Source organism: Triticum aestivum, chromosome 7D (assembly GCF_018294505.1).
Source record: "Triticum aestivum cultivar Chinese Spring chromosome 7D, IWGSC CS RefSeq v2.1, whole genome shotgun sequence".
In the NCBI taxonomy this organism is placed as follows: domain Eukaryota; kingdom Viridiplantae; phylum Streptophyta; class Magnoliopsida; order Poales; family Poaceae; genus Triticum; species Triticum aestivum.
In genome coordinates, this window is record NC_057814.1 from 475,058,520 (window position 1) to 475,064,743 (window position 6,224).

Below are 6,224 nucleotides of genomic sequence, written 5' to 3' on the forward strand. Positions count from 1 at the left end.
GCATTTTATGTGCATAATTCAAATTTGAACTACATGCACATGCTCAAGTGCATATAAACTAGTTGAAAAATCAAATATGTGTCCTTGGTTGCATGCTTGGGTCCCATGGAAGAAATGGCAATAAATTTCAAACACCCTGCCACCGTCACTCGGCCGCAAACATTGAGATACCTGGTTTTTAAATTCTAGTAAATCCAAAACTCGTCTGAAATTCATGAAACTTGGCATGCTATCATGGAGCGGTATCAACATGCCGTGGTAAATATTTTGTCCCATTTGGGGCAGGTTTGGGTATAAGTTTCTCACAAACTAGAGCTTCTCACAACAAGCGTGATGGTTTCGATAGGGAACGTGCCACCTTTGGGGATGAAACGATATCCATTGCCTCTTATGGCTTTCAAAATTTGTCCAGTGTCAACATAAAACAACATGAGTGTTGTGTTTGATTTTGGATTTTTTCGGGGTTCGTTTGGACATTTTTATACATTAACTGGGTTTTCCAGGCATTTTATGTGCATAATTCAAATTTGAACTACATGCACATGCTCTAGTGCATATAAACGGGTTGAAAAATCAAATCTGTGTCCTTGGTTGCATGCTTAGGTCCCATGCAAGAAATGGGAATGAATATCAAACTCCAGGGCACTGTTGATTGCCGGCAAAACGTTGAGATACTTTGTTTTTAAATTCTAGTAAATCCAAAACTCATCTGGAATTCATGCAACTTGGCATGCCATAATGCAATGGCACCCTACATGTTGTGGTATTTTTCATGTCCTTTTTGAGAGAAGGCGCACTTGAATAACTGCCAACAAAGGCATTTTGAAATAAATAGCTGCCACTGTGACATCTCAAACGTTTTGTACAATTTAAATTGTGTGCGTTCTATTAACCATTCACGTGACACCACGCCTCACTCTTTTAATGTCTAGGAGGTGCCATGCGGATAGGTGCTTGACTAAACAGGAGGCGTGCGAGCTGTACTCCAATGCGGAGGCTCACAGGGAAGCGTGTGAGTTGTACGCCGCGCAGGCTCACCGGGAAGTGAGCCCTTTGACTTCCATGGCTGCCCGCCTTGCTCGCATCCTCTACATTAATGGCGCCCAAGCCGCAGTTTAATATGGTTTTTAAATATAAAACACTCATCGCGAACGTTTTAGTTAGAACACCCGTATGGAAAACCGACAACTTCCCCAGGAAGCCAAGGGAAAATGTGCCTAGCAGGATTTGTGCAGCTCTTGATTGCAAACGTTTTAGTTAGAACACCCGTATGCAAACCGACAGCTTCCCCAGGAAGCCAAGAGAAAATGTGCCGAGCAGGATTTCTGCAGCTCTTGATCGCAAACGTTTTAGATAGAGCACCCGTGTGCAATGTGAGAGCTATGGTCTTCCCTCTTAAGTCAAGGGAAAATTTGCAGCACAGGATTTATGCATCCCTTCAACCCAAACGGTTGTTTTGGATGACCCGTGTGCAACCACGTACAAACAATTTGGTAAGATTTGCATCTGTCATATTGGGTATGTTGCCATTTGTCAAACTGGAAAGATTGAAATTTGTTGATATAGTAACATTGCCATTTGTCAACCCTTGTAACACTGCGATTTGTCAAAATATGCAGCTAAAAATCACTAGCACTATCTAATTTTTGCAACTAAAATTCAGTAATTAAGCATAGATTTCACTCATAGATTAAGCAGTCGTTCTTAATTTATACAAACAGTTCAACTCGACAGCTGAACCGACCAAACTTTTCCCCAATTGTTGCCAACCACGTACTAAAATAGCTAGTTCAACTATATATACTACCTAATTTTAAGTACGTTGTACAGTTCCACCACACATCTATAGTCAGATGAACTGAACAAAATAGCCCCTAAATACTACTACTGCAGAGGGGCTTTGTGCTTCTTCTGGCAGCCTCTCCTCTGCCGAGCGCGCTCAGTAAGAGGCAGAGGAGGAGGAGGAGTCTACTGACGAGCTAGACAAATGCAACATGGTGCCAGCTCGAACGCCCACTGCTGCTCCAGACGATCCCTCTCGAAGCGGCCGGACTACTCGTAGATCTCCTGATTCCTCGCGCTCTGCGTCGGCGTGTACTACGGCCACGGCTGTGGTAAGGCTCTTTGCATGCTCCACGAGGCGCTCCTCCTCCTCCCACAGGAACTCGATGTAGCACACAAGATGACTGATGCACGTGCGGGCCTCCACCTCTGCCTCTCTCCTTCAGGCGGCGGTGGCGGAGCGGGTGATGGCCACGGTGGCCGGCAGTGGGGTGGCTGCCACGACGGCCACCTCCCGCCTTCAGGCCGCGGCGGCGGAGCGGGAGATGGCCCTGGCTTTCGATGGTGGTGTGGCGGCAACAACGGCCGGCAACAGCTGCCGACGGGCAGCGGCGGCGGAGCGTATGGGGGGTGTTCCGCGCACACCCCACAAGTAGGCCACACGCACTACACTACGCTGGGGAATGCGCCGCCGCCATGGTGTAGCCTCCCAGCTGGAGCTGTCCTCTGATGACGGCGGAGTGGCTGAGCGACGACGACGGACTGGTGCCATTGGCGATTGTGGGAGAAGCAGACGAGATAAGCTACAGGGAGGGAGGGGAAAATGCGACGCAGGACTCGCCGGCCGTGAGGGTTTTTATAGCAGGCGGGTAAGCATTGGGATTTTGGGGGATTTCACCGAGTCGGGCGGGAAGCTTGCGCGGGAACCTGCGAGGTTGCGCGGGAACGGGCTCACCGACAACTCATTGGCGCCACTTCGAGCCACCGTTTGGCCAAAAGAACGCCCCCGCGCGCTGCGCAAGCTTGCGCTGTAAGCCGTCTGCGGCATCGGGGTGACAAGACGTGCGAGAGGAGGACGAAAGGCCACGTACACATACGGTTGATAAAAAAACATTTGTGATTTAATTACCTACTATACCCCTGTCCTGGTTTATAAGTAGGATTTAACTAATAAAATACGAATGCATGTCGCCAAAGATTATATCATTGGAGTCGTATTTGAAAATAGTTTCCAGCTATACAATTTTTGTAACATGCATTAACACTTTTTTGGTTAAATTTAAGGTTATATACCAGCAAGCGTTTGCCCGCAACACACATGGCTTATTCCATCACAAACAGCTCGGATGGATCAACTGTATGCCACGTATCACACACGCAACTCTAATCTGATTCGTGCTTGATGTCTCCGACATTGCTCGCACAGTTCGTCTTATTTGCCACCTATCACTATGCCGGCCTCTGCTCGCATCCCTCAGCAAGCTCTGCTCGCCATTAGGCGCCGCAGCACGCTGTGCTCTCCGTTAGGCGCTGCTGCGTGCTCTGCTCGCGTCCGTCGGCGTGCTCGGCTTATGGACAACTTTACCTTGCGTGTTCAACTATTATATGTGTATATATATATATATATATATATATATATATATATATATATATATATATATATATATATATATATATATATGGTTGCTCGCCGTTGAGGCGGCCGCGGAGTGCTCTGCTCGCATCCCTTCACGCGCGCTCTGCTAGCGGTTGGGCATGCGCACAATCACGTCGGGGGCCCCATATGCATGCGGTTGCACCGCGCGCGTTGCCATGCGATGCAGTTACGTGCGGCACGATGAAGTTACACGCTGCAAATTAGAACTACCATTCAGGCCTGCCGATATTCCTGGCCGTCTGGCTTCCCCTTTAATTCCCGTGGCCATTATAACCTTAGGCTCTTCAACCTTTCGATCGCGCCACACAACACAACAAGCACACCCACGACGACACATAGAGAGGGGATGTCTAGCGGCGCTCCAATGGAGTTCGGCGAGCATAGAGTGGAGACCCACGCGAGGGAGACAGATCTCTCTGTGGTGTACACCATCGACCCGGCCGTGGTGGACGACTACATCAACAGCATTGAGCCGTTGCTTGCTCGAGACAAGTACAATGTGGTCGACATCGACCTCCAGTACACCACCGGTCGTCCCGGCAAAGATCAGAAGGTTGTTGTCGCCCAGTTGTGCGTGTGCCATCATGTCCTCATCTACCACTACTGCATGGCCACAGAGCCTTGCAATCGTTTCAACAGGTTTGTCAACAACACCGACTACAAGTTCGCCACGGTGGAAACCAAAGACGTTGTAAATGCGCTCAGTGTTACAGGCTTGGCCTGCAAGAACCTTGTGGACATCCGTGACCACTACGGGGTCTGGGGCAGCATGAAGAAGGACTCCCTGGTCGAACTCACCTCGGCCATCATCGACCCCTACTACGAAAAGATGAAGCATGATCCCCACAGAACAAGTCCCCTATCCTGGCACAGGGCCTGGATGCGGCAACAGGATGAACCTCACCTGAGGTTCGCGACCAAGAGCATGTACACATGCTACGAGATGCACAGGCGGATCGTTGACATGAGGAAGTGCCTCGTTACCCAAATAGACGAGCCCGGATCGAGCAACAAGCAGAGCAGCGTCACAAGAAGTAGATGATGATCAGATGATCGTTTATGCTAGTTAATCATGCATGTAATATATAGTTTACTTTATTGGTGTGTGGAAATGTCATGTGTGTAGTAGCCACCTATGTAATTATGCATGTAATTAGTTTACTTTGGTGTGTTCAAATGCCATGGTTGTAGTAGCCACTATGTAAGTGGATGTTTAATTTGTTCATGCAACCATATCCTTATAAGTGTGTATATATATATATGTTGTTGTTCTGTATGCAATCCCGTCGCACAACACACACGTCTTATTAGCAGCAACCGTCTGTGTTATTATCGGTCTTCGCACACATTTCTGATTACAGACCTGTTTGCCGCGTATCACACACATCTTGTTATATTGAACCGTTTCTGTTCTCTTGTCTCAACACAAACAGTTCATCCGAGTGAACCGCATGCCGTATATCGCACACCTTGATCTGGCTGACCGTTTCTTTTGTGTTGCCTAATCACAAACAGTTCATCCAAGTGAACCGTATGTTGTATATCGCACGCACCTTCATCTCACTAGTATAGCGAGCTCCTAAACAAACGGTTTTTAACCCCTTTCCGCGACGGCATTTGGAACCATCGCCAAGTGAGTGCGGGCGATAGGGGGGTCCTTCCCACACGACCCAGAAACCGTCGGGGATATGCCCTCCTGGCACACACGTCGGCAAAATGAGGTCGTGTGCGACTGATGAGCGCTCAAATACGGAAATACGTACAATAGAGCTAAAAAAGCTACAATTATACGGCAAAATTGTTTCCGGTCGCAAGTACATCCCACACAGTCAGTCCCCGCTAAACGTTTCCGTTCGTATGTACATCCCACATAGTCGCTCCAAGGAAAACGTTTCCGTTCACAGGTACATCACACACAATTTTTCCTGTTAAATCGCTTGCGTTATTGAATATATCACACACTATCCATGGAAGAAACTGTGTGGCAAAGGCTGTCCATCACACACAGTTTTATGTGGTAAACGTTTGCGTAAGGTGGCCTAATGCAAACAGTTTTCAAGAGAAAGTCGTGTGTGATTGTTCATTGATCCAACACGGTTTATTCCTAGAAATTGTGTGCGTTGCCTGAGGTCATCGTCCACGGTATTTTTTCAACAACCGTTTGCAATAGCAAACCCCAATTAGCAGGCTAATTCGCCACTAGCAGGCTAATTATCCGATTATTCATAATCCATTTATTAATCTAATTGACAGTTCATATTAGGCACACAATATATTTCATTTTCATAATTGAAATACATCAGAGTACAACATCATATAGCTTCAGCACTCAACTACCCCATTACACAACTACACCAGGACCAAGTTTCACATGCAACATCTATAACCTTTCGAAGTTAGCATCATAGACGGTACATAGACAGATGTATCTCATCTGGAAAACTGCTGAAGCAGAAGGCGAATATTGAGCCTTCATTGATGTTGAAGGTCTTTCTAACTTTAGGATAGTGCCCGTGGATGATTGATGGTCCATCCTTCGTCCTCTTCAGGAACACTCCAATATTGAACCATGGGTGTTGTATGAATACCTTCTCGCCTCCTGACCATACAGGTGGTTTGAGAGGTAATCATCAGTGAACTGCTTTGGAAAGGCCTGGAAACAAGGATGTGCCTAAATATCTTCTCTATATTGGAAATAGGGCAAAGGAATAAAAAAGGCAAGGTATAATAGTTAGTACCATCCTGTAGTGAACTGATGTCTTTTTCATTGTGCAGACACAGATCT